We start from the raw sequence: 19,824 nt of genomic DNA on the forward strand, positions 1-19,824 counted from the left end.
ATCCCCTTTTTCCTCCAAACATCACAATGGTCATTATGGCCAAACAGTTCTATTTTTGTTTCATCAGACCAGAGGACATTTCTTCAAAAAGAATGATCTTTGTCCACATGTGCAGTTGCAAACCATAGTCTGGCTTTTTTATGGTGGTTTTGGAGCAGTGGCTTCTTCCTTGCTGAGCGGCCTTTCAGGTTATGTCGATATAGGACTCGTTTTACTGTGGCTATAGATACTTTTGTGCCTGTTAACTCCAGCATCTTCACAAGGTCCTTTGCTGTTGTTCTGGGATTGATTTGCACTTTTCGCACCAAAGTACGTTAATCTCTAGGAAACAGAATGTGTCTCCTTCCTGAGCGGTATGACGGCTGTGTGGTCTCATGGTGTTTATACTTGCGTACTATTGTTTGTACAGATGAACGTGGTACCTTCAGGTGTTTGGAAATTGCTCCCAAGGATGAACCAGACTTGTGGAAGTCTACCATTTTTTTTCTGAGGTCTTGACTGATTTCGTTAGATTTTCCGATGATGTCAAGCAGAGTTTGAAGATAGGCCTTGAAATACATCCACAGGTACACCTCCAATTGACTCAAATGATGTCAATTAGCCTATCAGAAGCTTCTAAAGCCATGACATCATTTTCTGGAATTTTTCAAGCTGTTTAAAGGGACAGTCAACTTAGTGTATGTAAACTTCTGACCCACTGGAATTGTGATACAGTGAATTATAATTGAAATAATCTGTCTGTAAACAATTGTTGGAAAAATTACTTGTGTCATGCACAAAGTAGATGTCCTAATCGACTTGCCAAAACTATAGTTTGTTAACAAGAAATTTGTGGAGTGGTTGTAAAATGATTTTTAATGACTCCAACCTAAGTGTATGTTAACTTCTGACTTCAACTGTAGGTATGATCGTTTTTCGTGAAGTAGTTTGGATGTAGTGAACTACTTTTTCAAAGTAACTTTAGTTAAGTAAACTAGATGTTTTTAAGGTAGCTTTAGTGTAGCTTAACTTCTTCCAGTGTGAAGTAATTGGTTGCTTGGTAAACTATATTTCAGAGTAGCTTCACCGACACTGATGCATGCTACATTTGGATCGGTTTGGGGTCCCGCGGAACGATTTACTCATACACTATATATACACAAGTTTGTGGGCACCCCTTCAAATGAGTGGATTCGGCTATTTCAGCCACACCCATTGTTGACAGGTTTATAAAATCGAGCGTACACAGTCATGCAATCTCCATAGAAACATGGGCAGTAGAATGGCCTTACTGAAGAGCTCAGTGACTTTCAACGTGGCACTGTCATAGAATGCCACCTTCCCAACAAGACAGTTCGTCAAATATCTGCCCTGTTAGAGCTGCCCCGGTCAACTGTAAGTGCTGTTATTGTGAAGTGGAAAAGTCTAGGAGCAACAACGGCTCAGCCATAAAATACTAGGCCACACAAGCTCACAGAACGGAACTGCCAAGTGCTGAAGCGAGTAGCAACATTCACTACCGAGTTGCAACATTCATTACCGAGTTCCAAACTGCCTCTGGAAGCAACTTCAGTACAATAACTGTTCGTCAGGAGCTTCATGAAATGGGTTTCCATGGCCGAGCAGCCGCACACAAGTCTAAGATCACCATGCGCAATGCCAAGCGTCGGCTGGAGTGGTGTAAAGCCCGCCACAATTGGACTCTGGAGCAGTGGAAACGCATTCTCTGGAGTGATGAATCACACTTCGCCATCTAGGAGTTCGACGGACGGATCTGAGTTTGGTGGATGCCAGGAGATTGCTACCTGCCCGAATGCATATTGCCAACTGTAAAGTTTGGTGGAGGAGGAATAATGGTCTGGGGCTGTTTTTCATGGTTCGGGCTAGGTCCCTTAGTTCTAGTGAAGGACAATCTCAACGCTACAGCATACAATGACATTCTAGACGATTCTGTGCTTCCAACTTTATGTCAACAATTTGGGGAAGTCCCTTTCCTGTTTCAGCATGACAATGCCCCTGTGCATAAAGCTTGGTTCATACAGAAATGGTTTGTTGAGATCGGTGTGGAAGAACTTGACTGGCCTGCACAGAGCCCTGACCTCAACCCCATCAAACACCTTTGGGATGAATTGGAACGCTGACTGCGAGCCAGGCCTTATCGCCCAATATCAGTGCCCAACCTCACTAATACTCTTATGGCTGAATTCCAACATCTAGTGGAAAGCCATCCCAGAAGAGTGGTAGCTGTTATAGCAACAAAGGGGGGAACAACTCCATATTAATGCCCATGATTTTGGAATGAGATGTTCGATTAGCAGGTGTCCACATACTTTTGGTCATGTAGTGTACCTTAAATATTTGAACCGGGGACCGATGCGTATTGGTGAAGCGTTACATCCCTAGTATTTTGCTTATCAGCTAACCACATCATGGTTGGGTGCCAAGTCATCGACTGTGCAGACGGGTTCCAGACTGCTATACCATATGATGTGGTTAGCTGATACGTATAATACCTATCTAGGCATTGTAAGATATGTTGTGCATCAGCAGAGGAACACGACCGACATGTTATAGCAATCTGGTACCCGACTGCACAGTCGATGGTGTGGTACGCAACCACTGGTTGATGCATGTAATGTCTGAGCTGGGGAACGTGACCAATATCTCCGGTGCTGCTCGTGGCAATGTCATCTCTCTGAGTCTACCTTTAAATTAAAGTCAATCTCAATGTGACCCACCAGATTCAGAATCTTGAAAACCCCATTAAAATGTTGCCAAAAAAATTACTAAACCTAAATAAAACTGAAATACTGTACTTAATTTTAGTTAGTTTTGGAGTTGATGTTAATATTTTCAGTGTAGTTTTAGTTTTTCAAATGGGTTTGTTAATTATTTAATTTCAGTTTACTAAATTGTTTTTACATGTTTAGTTTTGGTTTTAGTTTAAGTTTTAGTTTACTATAATAACCTTGCATTGTTGTCTATATAGGGTAGCGTTAAGGAGGATATAGAGTGGCTTGCGAAATTATTCACCCCACTAAGCATTTTTCCTATTTTGTTGCCTTACAACCTGGAATTAAAATGGGTTTTTTGGGGTTTGTATCATTTGATTTACACAACATGCATACCACTTTGAAGATGCAAAACAGAAAACCTGAGCGTGCATAACTATTCATCCCCCCAAAGTAAATACTTTGTAGAGCCACCTTTTGCAGCAATTAAAGCTGCAAGTCTCTTGGGGTATGTCTCTATAAGCTTGGCACATCTAGCCAAGCTAGATGTGGTGCAGTGGTCTAAGCCACTAGAGATCCTGGTTCGAATCCAGGCTCTGTTGTAGCCGGCCGTGACCGGGAGACCCATGGGGTGGCGCACAATTGGCCCAGGGTAGTGGAGGGAATGGCCGGCAGGGATGTAACTCAGTTGGTAGAGCATGGCGTTGGCAACGCCAGGGTTGTGGGTTCGTTTCCCACGGGGGGCCAGTATGAAAAATAAAAAAAATAAAAAGATAATGTATGCACTTACTAACTGTAAGTCGCTCTGGATAAGAGCGTCTGCTAAATGACTAAAATGTAAATGTAAATGTAGCCACTGGGATTTTTGCCCATTCTTCAAGGCACAACTGCTCCAGCTCCTTCAAATTGGATGGGTTCCGCTGGTGTACATCAATCTTTAAGTCATACCACAGATTCTCAATTGGATTGAGGTCTTGGCTTTGACTAGGCCATTCCAAGACATTTAAATGCTTCCCCTTAAACCACTCGAGTGTTGCTTTGGCAGTATGCTTAGGGTCATTGTCCTGCTGGAAGGTGAACCTCTGTCCCAGTCTCAAATCTCTGGAAGACTGAAACAGGTTTCCCTCAAGAATTTCCCTGTATTTAGCGCCATCCATCATTCCTTCAATTCTGACCAGTTTCCCAGTCCCTGCCGATGAAAAACATCCCCACAGCATGATGCTGCCACCACCATGCTTCACTGTGGGGATGGTGTTCTCGGAGGTGATGAGAGGTGTTGGGTTTACACCAGACATAGCGTTTTCCTTGATGGCCAACAAGCTAAATTTTAGTCTCATCTGACCAGTGTACCTTCTTCCATATGTTTGGGGAGTCTCCCAAATGACTTTTGGCGAACACCAAACGTGTTTGCTTATTTCTTTCTTTAAGCGATGGCTTTTTTCTGGCCACTCTTCTGTAAAGCCCAGCTCTGTGGAGTGTATGGCTTAAAGTGGTCCTATGGACAGATACTCCAATCTCCGCTGTGGAGCTTTGCAGCTCTTTCAGGGTTATCTTTGGTCTCTTTGTTGCCTCTCTGATTAATGCCCTCCTTGACTGGTCCGTGAGTTTTGGTGGGCGGCCCTCTCTTGGCAGGTTTGTTGTGGTGCCATATTATTTCCATTTTTTAATAATGGATTTAATGGTGCTCCGTGGGATGTTCAAAGTTTTGGATATTTTTTTATAACCCAACCCCGATCTGTACTTCTCCACAACTTTGTCCCTGACCTGTTCGGAGAGCTCCTTGGTCTTCATTGTGCCACTTGCTTGGTGGTGCCCCTTGCTTAGTGGTGTTGCAGACTCTGGGGCCTTTCAGAACAGGTGTATATATACTGAGATCATGTGACAGATCATGTGACACTTAGATTGCACACAGGTGGACTTTATTTAACTAATTATGTGACTTCTGAAGGTAATTGGTTGCACCAGATCTTATTTAGGGGTTTCATAGCAAAGGGGGTGAATATATATGCACGCACCACTTTTCCGTTATTTATTTCATTTCACTTCTCCAATTTGGACTATTTTGTGTATGTCCATTACATGAAATCCAAATAAAAATCCATTTAAATTACAGGTTGTAATGCAACAAAATAGGAAAAACACCAAGGGGGATGAATACTTTTGCAAGGCACTGTATGATGTCTTACTTTATATGGGAAGCAAAATGTCTGTAGTTTGAGGTCTCTCTCTTCTCTGGTGACAGGTGCTGCTGTAAGGGTTCTCTTGGTGTTGTATGATTACAGATCGCTTTGGGATACACAGCTTGTCAGTGTTTGGTTTAGCTCTTTGACATGATTGAGGACTTTGCCTTATGTTCACTTGTATATAAATTACTTCAACACCGTCTGTAGTGATGTACCAGTCATTCACTAAGACAGGTGTCCTTGGCATTTTACAATGCAGCCATGATCTGGCTTGGCTTAATGTAGTACCTGCTCCACTCATCTCTCTCTATCTGCTCAAGGACAGCCGTAACTCATCAGCTGCCCTGCCCTGGCCTAGCCCCATCATAGAGTTCTCTCCTCCCAGTCTGTCCAGCTCACTGGGAACAGGCCTGAACATAATTATGGACAGTAATATGGCATGAACACTCTCCTGAGAATGACCCAGACTGGCTGCTGGGGCATCGCTTTACTTCCATTTCCACTGCTGATGAACCATTAGCATCAATTCAAATAAATTCAAAATACTTCATTTATTCCACAAGGGGCAATTATGCTGGACGAGCACAGCAAATGAGAAGGTAGGTACATGCATCATGCATACATAAACATACAACATGAAACATTGACATACTAATTAAAACCTTGTGTGCTCCCATACACATATATTACTGCAGCAGACCTGAGGGCAAATCTCATGAGTCTCACTAGACTCTCACTGGAGTGTCACTGGAGTCTCACAGTTGTTCATAGCCGAGTCACCAACAGGCACTGCAGACACAACCGGATAGGCTCATTGTTGTTCTGGGGTTGGTTGATGTCATTTCGGACCCTCTTCGGACCCTCCATAGCCCACAGCTCGTTGGCTCTCCCATTACACTCTCAACCAATAACCTGAGGTGTATTGGCTTCCTCCCTGCTTTGGTGTCCATATTCATGTGATGTCTGGTAACATTTAAACAGTGACTCTTTCTTTCAACATCACTCCTGTATGGTATTAGTGTTTTCATGGCTGAGAACTACTGAGAATTCAAGCTCAGTGTCGGAGTAAATATGAATAGTTGAAGTATTAATGAATTGCCTTTTGTAGGACCTTGCTCTGGGTAAATTCTGACTCTCTAATAGTCAGGCTTCCTCTTCAACTAGGCTGCAAACTGATACAATATTACATATACATATTACAATATGACAATATTACACATACATAGAATATGTACTGGATGAGAAGATCAGAGGAGCAGGGAACGTAACCCAGTCCTTTCTCTGAACCACATTGCTGTTATGACTCAATATTTGACACAAGTGGAGGGAGATCACAGCAAACACTCTGACAGGGTAGTGGGGGTGGGGGGGGGGGGGGGGGGCGGCTGAACCTGAAACAGATGCACTTTGTCTTGGTTACTGTCCTGCTGGGTCTCGGCTTCAGACAACTTCCAGCCCACCACAGAGCACCAGCCCTTACCTCTGACCTATTGGAATTGATATTCCTCCACCGATTAGCGCCCATGCCTGCCTAGCTACATCTCATCTGCCTCTACCTCAAAGGTCCTGTGTTATTTCTCCCCACCACAAACACACACACACACACACAACCCAAACAGGCCTGCTGCGGCACGGAAGAAACAGCCTGCTCCACAGCGTGGCGGCTTTGTGTTGAAATTGATTCTGTTCTTTTGATATATTGTTGTCACTGCTAACCAAAAAGCTGCTGTGCCTGAAAGGATCCTCCTAGAGTCTCCAAAGAAAAGAGGTGTTATCTCAGCCCCATTCATAAAGTTGTTAGGCATAAAGAACACACACTGCTGCTGCACAGGCCCTTCCTGTTGAGTAGATTCCGTCTCATTATAAAACATTTTAAGGGCTGTAATTTCAACCTGTCATACTTTCATTCCTTCCTGGAGCCCTTTGTCACCGCAGCTCTCTGCTGGAGAGGAATCTCACTAAGCCCAACAATGAGTTATTGTGTGTCTATGTGTGTGTACGCATGCTTTTTTAAGTGCAACTAGCTCTCACGGTCTCACGTCAGAATTTCTATGTTTTTTAAATTTTTATTTCACCTTTATTTAACCAGGTAAGCCAGTTGAGAACAGGTTCTCATTTACAACTGCGACCTGGCCAAGATAAAGCAAAGCAGTGCAATAAAAACAACACAGAGTTACATATGGGGTAAAAAACATAAAGTCAAAAATACAACAGAAAATATATATACAGTGTGTGCAAATGTAGCAAGTTATGGAGGTAAGGCAATAAATAGGCTATAGTGCAAAACAATTACAATAGTATTAACACTGGAATGCTAGATGTGCAAGAGATTATGTGCAAATAGAGATACTGGGGTGCAAAAGAGCAAAATAAATAACAATATAGGGATGAGGTAGTTGGGTGGGCTAATTTCAGATGGGCTGTGTACAGGTGCAGTGATCGGTAAGGTGCTCTGACAACTGATGCTTAAAGTTATTGAGGGAGATAAGAGTCTCCAGCTTCAGAGATTTTTGCAATTCGTTCCAGTCATTGGCAGCAGAGAACTGGAAGGAATGGCGGCCAAAGGAGGTGTTGGCTTTGGGAATGACCAGTGAGATATACCTGCTGGAGCGCAGACTACGGGTGGGTGCTGCTATGGTGACCATTATTATTAGTTATTCCAAACGTCAAATTTCAAGTGTTTAAGGTTTAGGCATTAACTTTGAATTGTTCAGCTTAGGGTTAAGTTTAGGCATTAACACTGAAATCCTAAGGTTAAGTATTAACTCCGAATGGTTAAGGTAAGGGTTAAGGTTTGGGATAGGCTTAAAACAAAAATCTCAAAAAAACGTTATATCGCTGGATTCGAACATGCAACCTTTGGCACCAAAACTCCAAATATTAAAGCTTAGGGTTAATTTTAGGCATTAACTCTGAAATTGTAAGGTTAGGTATTAATTCTGTATGGTTAAGGTAAGGGTTAAGGTTTGGGAAAGGCTTAAAACAACGTTCTATTGCTGGATTCATACATGCTGCCTTTGGCATTGGAGGCAGATGCTTACACCCATCCGCCATCCCTGTCCACAATGCCCTAGCAAAACCGAAACCTACTTGAAGGTAACAGCGTTCACTGTTGCCCTATTGGCCAGTTTCCATGTCATCTCCCAACGTCCTCAAACATGGATGGACGTCGAATACTGACTTGTGTCACGGGTGACCTGGCTGTGTAAGCGTGTGTGTATATTCTTGACTGCTGTTAGCTCATTGACTCACAGGTCGATACAGCCCGACAATCTAGGAAAAGCCTCTTGACACATCACTCTCACACAGTAACTACACTCTGTATTGTGTGTCTTATTCTTAGCTATAACCCTATTTCTTTCAGCGTTTGTCTGTCTCAGGCATGCTTGTTGAAGAAGCAGCAGCAGCAGAAAAAGCAGCTGGTAGCTGACTCTGTGCTTTGTTCAGTTATAGTGGTCTATGGAAATGTTGCTCCCTCTCTCCGGATGCATTGAAAGAGCAAAGTATGGTTATGTTTATAATGAGACACAGAGGGAAGCAGGCTGACCTCTCTAGCCAGCAGGCTGCAGCCATTTATAATCCCAAACACATGCCGTGGCAATACCAGCCACCAGCTAAAACACTGCCCTCTGCTGGACACTGCATGGGGAGAGCGTGTGTGTGTGTGTGTGTGTGTGTGTGTGTGTGTGTGTGTGTGTGTCAGAATTGATTTGAACAGAATAAAACATTGCTCCTGTTGCACAATAAGGACACAACTTGGTAGTTGGTACAATACAATACAGACGTCAGTTTCCAACTAACTCATTCTCCTGTGGATTGTATAATGCCTATCTGTGTCAGTGAGCACTTACCTTGAAGACTAAGTGGCGTCTCATACTCCACTTAACTAAAAATTAAAAAGTAACAGAAAAGGGTTTGTTTGTAAGTAATACACAGCATTGACAGCAAGTTTCAGGTCCCTGGCGCAAGATGTAGTTTCAGGTCCTTTGCGGAAGATGTAGTTCCAGGTCCCTGGCGCAAGTTGTAGTTTCAGGTCCCTGGCGCAAGATGTAGTTTCAGGTCCCTGACGCAAGATGTAGTTTCAGGTCCTTTGCGGAAGATGTAGTTCCAGGTCCCTGGCGCCAGTTGTAGTTTCAGGTCCCTGGCACAAGATGTAGTTTCAGGTCCTTTGCGGAAGATGTAGTTCCAGGTCCCTGGCGCAAGATGTAGTTCCAGGTCCCTGGCGCAAGATGTAGTTTCAGGATTCCAAATGCACATTTGTTTGTTTGCCAGGGATGTTTTGTATCTAGTTTTATCTTAGATATAGAATGCCAGGCGACAGACAGTCAGGCAGGCTGATCAAATGGAAGGCTCAGCAAATCAAATAAGTTTAGGATTTTTGTATTCATTGTTTTTCTGCATCTTTGTTTGCATCACAATCAGTGGAGAGCCAGTGTTATGCTTTGCCAAGGAGGAACAAAAGTAAATTGCTTTTTTCTCCCTCATGCTTCTGGGGGAGTGTGTGGCAGAATTAAACTAAACTCAGGTTGGGTTTCATTAGATACATGTTATACTATTTAACAGCTCTCTTTTTTTAGGAATACTTGTCTGTGTGGCACGCGCTCTTCCCTTCTATTTCAGGGTCTCTTTTTGTCTCAATGATAATAATAATGCCAATACATCATAGTGCCTTTTCTAAACACCGAAGATCACTTGGCAGACAAATAAAAACCACCTCTCTATACCTCTTCTCCCTTCTACCCCAGACCAGAGGCGGGCTACCAGAGGGTCGTCCAGGTGGATCTGGAGGTGAACGGGCTGCTGGACCCACTGGGCAGCCGGGTGGTGACGTGGCAGGTGGAGTACCCTCTAACTCGCTCCCTCACTGACGAGATCCAGACCCTCATCCGCCTGGCTCCACAGGACCTGGGTGGCATTGTGCCACTGGCCATGGTGAGTGGCGCCCCAGAGGAACCAGAAAGAATGTGTGTGTATGTGTGCAGCTTTACCTCACATGGCTGACTGCACTCTGCAGGAGGCTTTGTCTCTCGTCTGTTTGTGTGTCTGTGTGTGTGCATGCCAGACTGTGTGTGTGTGTGTGTGTGTGTGTGTGTGCATGTCAGTTTGTGTGTGTGTGTGTGTGTGTGTGTGTGTGCGTGCATGCATGCAGCTTTACCTCACATGGCTGACTACACTCTGCAGGAGGCTTTGTCTCTCCTCTCTCCAAAGCTGACACCCGCTGTACTGATTGTTTTTACCTCTCTTTGCAATTCTAAACACTCATATCATCGATTTCCTCCTGCTCTAACACTTTGATGTCTTTGTCTCGGTCTACTGCCTGTATCTGAAAAAAACTGAGGAAAGTCAAATTGCTCTTTTTGAACCTTTTAATGATATGATCATTATGTGTTGACTGTGAAGCTAGGATGCCATTTTGAAAGTGGTGTGTCTGAGTAGTGAGGTGAACAAGCTGAAGTTCCGTGTTGAAAGCCCAGACCTCTCTGCTTTGGTTAAACACTAAGCCTGCACTTTTTAATTGGCTGTAATTTGGCTAATAGAGCTTTCGATACTTTCCATCATTGAGAAGTGAATTGAGTGTCACGCTCGTTTACTGATGACTCGTGGAACCAAGGCGCAGCGTGATAAGCGTACATTTTATTAGGTACACAACACACGAACAAAACAACAAAACGAACAATACGTGAAGTCCTGAGGTTACAACAACACAAACCTTTACGGAACAAGATCCCACAAACTAACTGGTGCCAACAGGCTGCCTAAGTATGGTCCCCAATCAGAGACAACGAGCTACAGCTGCCTCTGATTGGGAACCACCCTGGCCAACATAGAACTAAACGATCTAGAACAAAAAACATAGAAAACTAAACATAGAAAATCCACACCCTGGCTCAACATTTAAGAGTCCCCAGAGCCAGGGCGTGACATTGAGTTTGGACTCAGGATAATCCTTTTAAAAAGCGAATGGATACTGTACATCGGCAAGTGACTCTAGACAGCCAAATGTATTACAATAATGCATATTTATTTATGATAAATAGTTTGCAACTTTTTGGCTTTCAGTGTTGTTTTGAGTTGTAGATGTTAGTTTTTTTCACCATGAAAATAAAAATGTATGGTGCAGGCAGATTTTAGTTGTAATTTTCCAAACTGCAGATTGTGGCGGGTAATGGGTTGTGTGGAAATCAAATACCTTCTAAGCTCTTATGGTAATTGGTGAGAAAGCACTTCACCCCCACAAACATTTATGTATTCAGCCCATGACAACAACACATAGACTTCTACTGTGTCTTTAACCTTTGGCTGGCTCCACTCCAATAGGTCTGATATTTCCCCTATTGTCAGACGATTAGCTCCTCCTGCTTCTGTAGTTGCTACTAGGGTCTGTGATGTAACAAAGCAAAGCATAGACTTTACTTCAATCCTTTAATTAGCTAGTGAGGACAGTATGTAATACATTCGATTAGAAAATAAAATGACTTAGAGTAATAGCAGGAAAGAAGAGGAAAGTAAAGATGGATCGCTGTGGAAAACATTTGAGAACATCTTGAGTCTTTTCAAGAAGTAGTGGGAGCCAGGTGTGATTCTGTCTGTAATGGCTGGGGCCCCATTATGTTTGTGCCAATGCCCATACACTGAGAGAGACATGGTCAGGCTACGGTTTTCTACTCTTATTAACTTTCCTCATCACACACACACACACACACACACACACACACACACACACACACACACACACACACACACATACCACACACACACACACACACACACACACACACACACACACACACACACATATATACACAAACACAGCATGTTGACAGCGTTGGTTCCGAGTGTATGGCCCATCCATTATTACTTTATGACTCATCCCTGGCTTACATCTTACAAGTAGACATGTGAACCTGGTGGATATTACACTCTGAGAGCAGGAGATTGAAGATAGAGAGAAAACATGATTACACTCAGTTAATGACGGGAGCTGTCTGTCTTGGCAGGGGAAACCACTAGGTGCCAATCATCACTGCTACTCTGGATATAAAGTGCCACCTGTCCTCGTTCACCCATAGACCTGTTGGTCCTTTGCCTCTCTGCCTCCCCACACAGTCACCCACTTCATTGTCTTTCTGTCAGGATTGAGAGAAATGTGTAAATGATAGAAAGAAATTAGAACAATTAATTCAGGACCACGGACAGCACGCTAAACAATGAACATGCAAAGGGAGGGAGAGAGAGATAGAGAGAGAGGGGGAGAGGAAGAGCGAGAGAGAAGGAGAAGGAGAAGGAGAGAGAGAAAAATAATGTGCCAGTGAGAGAGACGTGTGAGAGAGCGAGAGGGGAGTGAGAGAGAAACCATCCGTTTCATTAACAGGCTTGAAAGAGTACATGTCATCAGAGGTTAGAAAAGTACAGCATCCTGCATCCTTCCCATGCATATTTCTTGTTCAATTTCTAGTGATGTTTGTCTCTGTTTTCTCATTATAAGAAAGCTCTTTATATCAGAAACACTATCATTAGCATTTCATTAACAACCTCAAAGCTTGCTTTCTGTCAAATGCTAATATTAGTATTATGCTCACAGTTCCATAGCACTCTAATCACTACCATTAGCATTTCTCTAACATAGTCCCATGGATTAGTGCTATTATCTGAAATAACCGGGGTTTGCCTAAATGTAAGTGTTCCAAGCTATGTCTACATTGGTGACATGACGGGTAATGACAAAGTGTCGACAATCAAGACAAACATTCACTCATCCCAATGTCAAAGTAATGTCCTCTAAAGGCGAGGGGAGATTAAGGAGATAAGTCAAAAGAGAAAGCTGTCCTGCATCAGTGATTTATACACACAACAATCACAACATCACACCAGCCAGAGATGGCAGCCTCCCATCATTCATGTTGTTTCTCTGTCAAGAACTGTGTTTAGGTAAAGACCTAGTAGTCAGTCAGTGGTAATAGTACCTTGCTGTAGCTAGCTAGCAGATTGGGGCTGTCTGCTTGCATGCTAGCATACTAAGTATCCTCTAAGAAGCATTTAATGAACTGACATAGCAGCCAGTCAGTGGTAATAGTAGCCTAGCTAGCAGAGTGGGGCTGTCCGCTAGCATGCTGAGCAAGCTACTCTCTAGGAAGCATTGGCTGTCTTCATGTGCATTTAATACCCCTCATAACTTAATTAAGTCCTCTTGTGGATATGTTGGGTTTTAATTCACTGCTTTGTCTTCCTGGAGTGTGTGTCGACAGCACTAATTCTCTCTCACGTGAAAAAAAGCCAATCTCTATCCTGGCTCCCCCTCTCACCACACTCTTAAGTCGCTGTGAGAAAACAGAAATCAAACAAAGTAGTGCGGGAAAAGTCAGCTCCCATCAAACGCTATCCAGATTCTGGTGAGGATTTGTTTTATTTCAGCTGATAGGGCTTAACGGCTGCTTTCTCTCTCTCTCTCTATCTCTCATACTCTATATCTCTCTCTTGTTCTTTCTCGCTCGCTCTCACACATACACACACACTTTCACCCTCTCTCTCTCTTTCTATACCTTGTCTTAAAACAGCAACATCTATTTGTGTCAAGCTTCATTTCCAAGACTAGCCCTTTCTGTCCGCCTCTGTTTGTGTGGTTTGTGTGTTTGTTTTCATGTTAGCTTGTTTTTACTCTCCTCATACTGTCAGGCTCCTAACCTCACAGCAGCTCAGAGAACAGGGCAGGGCCTGACTTCAGCACACTGAAGGACCCAAGCTCATTTTAATCAAAAGGCCTTCAGAACCGCTAACGGTCCTAAACAGGCTTTATCACAGATGAGAAAAGAAAATAGCAGTGCTTTAATATTTAGTCCCTAACAGGAATCAGAGCTCAGTTGTCAAGCTGGTAAGAAAATACACAATAACCAAAACCCACAGATTATCAAGCCAACAATTTGTGTAATAAATCAATATGTAATTAATGAGGAGGGTATACATCACAGTGAGTCCTGATGAAATAATCAATACTGGTATTTATTACTTCTTCAGATGGCAGAATGCCCTACAAAATAAATATTTATTTGCTAATACCCAGGCATGAGAAATCAAGAACTACAAACCCCACTCCAAGTGAACAGTAGAATGAGTCAAGGTACAGTCCAGTTGGCAATATGTGAGACAATCATTTCATAACAGATAATGCCTGCCATTAAATGGTCAAGAATCAGCTATCCTGGCACCCCAATGGTTCAACGAGCTCCCCCCTGATGCTAGGACAGCAGAGTCCCTGCCCATCTTCCAAAAACATCTGAAACCCTACCTCTTCAAAGAGTATCTTAAATAATCCCACACCCTTGCCTTTTGTTAATTAACTGACTTTGCTGATAGCTACTTTATTGAGAAAAATTGTACTTACAATGACTGAGATATGTGGCTGTCTCACCTAGCTATCTTAAGATGAATGCACTAACTGTAAATCGCTCTGGATTTGTCACGATCGTCTGAAGAAGCGGACCAATACGCAGCGCGTGGAGTGAACATGATGACTTTATTAAATAAAAGCAACCACGAAAACAACAAACAAATGACGATAGTGAAGTCCTACAGTGACTATGACTGAACCTGGAACAAAAACCCACAAAACCAAGGAGAAACCACACAGTATAAATATGGCTCCCAATCAGAGATAACGAGCCGACAGCTGACACTCGTTACCTCCGATTGGGAGTCACATGACTAATCAAGCACAATCACCAAACATAGAAATCAACAACCTAGACACCCCAACATAGAAATACACCCAAACAAATGAAAATGAACAACCCTGGCTCAAATATCAAAGTCCATGGAGCCAGAGTGTCACAGTACCCCCCCCTAAAGGTGCGAACTCCGGGCGCACCAACATAAGGACTAGGGGAGGGTCTGGGTGGGCGTCTGTCCACGGTGGCGGCTCTGGCCCCGGTCGTGATCCCCACCCCACCACAGTTACAACCTGCTTCAGTAGCCTCCTCCCCATGACCACCCTCCAACTAACCCCACCTGGACTAAGGGGCAACACCGGACTAAGGGGCAGCACCGGACTAAGGGGCAGCACCGGGATAAGGGGCAGCACCGGGATAAGGGGCAGCACCGGGCTAAGGGGCAGCACCGGACTAAGGGGCAGCACCGGGCTAAGGGACAGTACCTGACTAAGGGGCAGCACCGGACTGAGGGGCAGCTCCGGACTGAATGGCGGATCCTGGCTGGCTGGCTCTGGCGGATCCTGGCTGGCTGGCGGATCCGGGCTGGACGGCTCTGGCGGATCCTGGCTGGACGGCTCTGGCGGATCCTGGCTGGACGGCTCTGGCGGATCCTGGCTGGACGGCTCATGGCTGGCTGACGGATCTGGCTGCTCATGGCTGGCTGACGGATCTGGCTGTTCATGGCTGGCTGACGGATCTGGCTGCTCATGGCTGGCGGAAGGCTCTGGCTGATCCTGTCTGGCGGACGGCTCTGGCTGATCCTGTCTGGCGGAAGGCTCTGGCTGATCCTGTCTGGCGGAAGGCTCTGGCTGATCCTGTCTGGCGGAAGGCTCTGGCTGATCCTGTCTGGCGGAAGGCTCTGGCTGATCCTGTCTGGCGGAAGGCTCTGGCTGCTCCTGTCTGGCGGAGAGCTCTAGCGGCTCCGGTCTGGCGGACGGCTCTGAAGGCTCATGGCAGACGGGCGGCTTTGCAGGCTCAGTACAGACGGGCAGTTCCTGCGGCGCTTGGCAGACGGACAGTTCAGACGGCGTTGGGCAGACGGGCAGTTCAGACGGCGTTGGGCAGACGGACAGTTCAGGCCCCGTTGGGCAGACGGGCAGTTCAGACGGCGTTGGGCAGACGGACAGTTCAGGCCCCGTTGGGCAGACGGCAGACTCTGGCTGTCTGAGGCGCATCGTAGGCCTGGTGCGTGGTGCCGGAACAGGAGGTACCGGGCTGAGGACACGCATCTCAGGGCTAGTGCGGGGAGAAGCAACAGGGCATGCTGGACCCTGAGGACGCACCGTAGGCCTGATGCGTGGTGCCGGAACTGGAGGTACCGGGCTGAGGACACGCATCTCAGGGCTAGTGCGGGAAGCAGGAACAGGGCATACTGGACCCTGGGGACGCACCGTAGGCCTGATGCGTGGTGCCGGAACTGGAGGTACCGGGCTGAGGACACGCATCTCAGGGCTAGTGCGGGAAGCAGGAACAGGACGCACAGGACTCGGGGAACACACAGGAGGCTTAGTGCGTGGTTTAGGCACTGGTGGTACTGGACTGGAGACAGGAGGTGGTGCCGGAAATACCGGACCGTGCAGGCGTACTGGCTCCCTTGAGCACTGAGCCTGACCAACCTTACCTGGTTGTATGCTCCCCGTCGCCTGACCAGTACAGGGAGGTGGAATAACCCGCACCGGGCTATGTAGGCGAACCGGGGACACCATGCGTAAGGCTGGTGCCATGTAAGCCGGCCCGAGGAGACGCACTGGTGACCGGATGCGTGGGGCCGGCCTCATGACATCTGGCTCAATGCTCAGTCTAGCCCGGCCGATACGTGGAGCCGGAATGTACCGAACCGGGCTATGCCTGCGTACAGGAGACACCATGCGCTCTACTGCGTAACACGGTGTCTGCCCGTACTCTCGCTCTCCACGGTCAGTCCAGGGAGTAGGCGCAGGTCTCCTACCTGACTTCGCCACACTCCCTTCTAGCCCCCCCCCAAGAAATTTTTGGGTAGTACTCTCGGGCTTCCAGCCTTGCCTCCGTGCTGCCTCCTCATATCGCCGCCTCTCGGCTTTAGCTGCCTCCCGCTCTTCACGAGGACGGCGATATTCTCCCGGTTGATCCCAAGGCCCCTCACCATCCAGAATCTCCTCCCATGTCCATGAATCCTTTATGGGAGTCCAAAAATCCTGTGTAGGTAGGTCCTGTTGCCGCTTGACACGCTGCTTGGTCTTTTTGTGGTGGGTTTTTCTGTCACGATCGTCTGAAGAAGCGGACCAATACGCAGCGCGTGGAGTGAACATGATGACTTTATTAAATAAAAGCAACCACGAAAACAACAAACAAATGACGATAGTGAAGTCCTACAGTGACTATGACTGAACCTGGAACAAAAACCCACAAAACCAAGGAGAAACCACACAGTATAAATATGGCTCCCAATCAGAGATAACGAGCCGACAGCTGACACTCGTTACCTCCGATTGGGAGTCACATGACTAATCAAGCACAATCACCAAACATAGAAATCAACAACCTAGACACCCCAACATAGAAATACACCCAAACAAATGAAAATGAACAACCCTGGCTCAAATATCAAAGTCCATGGAGCCAGAGTGTCACAGGATTAGAGTGTCTGCTAAATGACTAAAATGTAAATGTTATGAAAACTGGTGATTGAACTAGCCTACCCTTTCCTTCCCTAGACCTGTTGGAAATGACTGACATATCTCTGTGAATGATGTCATTGATGAAATACCATTTTGCAGATTTTTCCCTTTCTGCCATCTTCATCTTGTCATTCCATTTATCAGCCAATGCATTTCCAGCCTCCTGCTCATTGCTGTGCCTGCCGCCCTCATCCCTGGCCATAACCATTGAAAATATAACATTCTCAGAGTGTATTGAACTTACTGGTTGAAAACTGTTTATTTCTCTGGGGAAAACATGGGTGTGGATATACAGAAAACAGAAATATTCCTCTCTCCTTAGCTTTCAGTTACTGAAGACAGGTTTGCACTGGAGAATAGTAAGGATGAGCTATAGAATAGTATGAGGCTGAGCTATAGCTCATTACCACAGATCCAGGATCAGCTCTCCTCAGCCCCCAGTGTTAGATGAACCACAAAAAGGTCAGAGTCAATCCATAGTAGGAGGCCTAACAATATCACAATAACAAAGCAATAACACAAGCCTGACTTGGCCCCCTCAATGTGTTCAACAGCAATTGGGCATTCTTCTCCTTGTCCCCAAGATGCCTCCGGTCGATACCCATCTTCCTGTGTGAGCGTTGTTGGTTTGTGTGAGCACTGTGTGTCATCTCCTGCCTGTCAGTGATGCTGCTGGTGAGCCTAGAGCATGCCTGCCATCCTTACGGATGCACACACATAGCCTAAAGGGAGCCCAGCGCACTGATCAATAGCCTTCTTAATCATCCTGCTGTTTGTGCATGCGTGTGTTTTAAAGCCCCTCTAGCTGGGTCCGTCCTTGAGCTTGAGGCCTACTACGAATATCAGAGCCGCGCTTGGTCCTTACACACAAATCATCCATCTCCCGATCAACCCCCCCCCCCAACCGCACAGAGGTGTAATGGCCTTTAATCGATTCCCTCCCTCTCTGTGTGCAATCTTAAGAAAAGCGTGTGTGTGAGGAGGCAATCCTCCCCTGCTGGGTCAGGACGCGCTGGATGGTCCGCTCCTCAAGCCGAGTGTGTGTGGTAATGATTGGTGTATGTGTGTGAGTGGATCAGTGTGTGTGTCTCTCTGTGTATGTTGGATCGCTTATCAACCGCTGGGCCAGAGCGTCATACCATGGGCCATTAATAAGGCATGCTCTCCACCAGCCACTCTTAGCCCCAGGAGGGCCCAGGCGGCAGGTCCAGGCCCCAGGGAGGAGAGGGGGGATAGCGGGAGAGTCGAGGATGAGCTGGCCTGGTTCAGGTGCCACCCGCATCACAGCAAATCTCACACCCCCAAGGCCAGATGGGCGAGATTGAGCCCCTGCAGAGGCAGAGCTGAATGCTAAGGGAGTGCCCTGCGAAACACACAGACTAGACCCCGTCAATCACACCTCAGCCGTTCTTAAACACATACCTCTCCTGAAGACATGTGCACACCTTTACAGCGCTCTAACATAGACGCATGCACACATAGTCACACTAAAGTAGATTTGCGGTTCAAATAGCTATACACAATCACACACACACAGGAGTCAGAAGTTTTAGAGGAACCATTGTTTTATTTTCACGTTAATTTCAGCATTGGTTCCTCAAAGGGACGAGAAAGGGCAGTAAATTATATTTTATCAACAATATTTCAAAGAAATGAACAGAATTTATAACGTTTCGATAACAGCAAATATACATAACTAATATTGCAAAAAGATCTAACGAAATGTCTATATAAAAACAGAATAAATTGTCAGATAAATGCCATTTAAATGTCAAAGGAAAAGTTTCTAAACACAACATCATTAAATAGATCAAGTGTATAAAAGGAGAATTGCTTATAAATCAAAACCATTAACATCTCGACAATGTTACGAAATGAAAATATATACAGTACCAGTCAAAAGTTTTGACACACCTATTCATTCAAGGTTTTTTATTTATTTATACTATTTTCTACATTGTAGAATAATAGTGAAGACATCAAAACTATGAAATAACACATATGGAATCATGTAGTAAGCAAAAAAGTGTTAAACAAATAAAAATATATTTGAGATTTGAGATTATTCAAATAGCCACTGTTTGCCTTTATGACAGCTTTGCACACGCTTGGCATTCTCTCAACCATCTTCACCTGGAATGCTTTTCCAACAGTCTTGAAGGAGTTCCCACATAAGCTAAGCACTTGTTGGCTGCTTTTCCTTCACCCTGCCTTCCGACTCATCCCAAACCATCTCAATTGGGTTGAGGTCGGCGGATTGTGGAGGCCAGGTCATCTGATGCAGCACTCCATCACTCTCCTTCTTGGTAAAATAGCCCTTACACAGCCTGGAGGTGTGTTGGGTCATTGTCCTGTTCAAAACCAAATGATAGTCCCACTAAGCCCAAACCAGATTGGATGGCGTATCGCTGCAGAATGCTGTGGTAGCCATGCTGGTTAAGTGTGCCTTGAATTCTAAATAAATCACAGACAGAGTCACCAGCTAAGCACACCCACACCATAACACCTCCTCCTTTTTTACATTTTTAAGCAGACGCTCTTATCCAGAGCAACTTACAGTTAGTGAGTG

The 19,824-nt window shown here is 45.4% G+C and overlaps 1 pseudogene across 1 annotated transcript in view; it reads left to right on the forward strand.

Annotated features, from left to right (window-relative positions):
* The window catches only part of LOC311128164 (transmembrane protein 132C-like), a 190,420-nt pseudogene that overhangs the window by 133,751 nt on the left and 36,845 nt on the right, over window positions 1-19,824 (forward strand). The window contains exon 4 of the transcript in view: window positions 9,640-9,826. The product of the transcript in view is annotated as a transmembrane protein 132C-like (transcript). The remainder of the gene's footprint in view (window positions 1-9,639; window positions 9,827-19,824) is intronic.

The sequence above is a fragment of the Coregonus lavaretus genome (assembly GCF_964263955.1).
Source record: "Coregonus lavaretus genome assembly, chromosome: 4".
NCBI lineage: Eukaryota > Metazoa > Chordata > Actinopteri > Salmoniformes > Salmonidae > Coregonus > Coregonus lavaretus.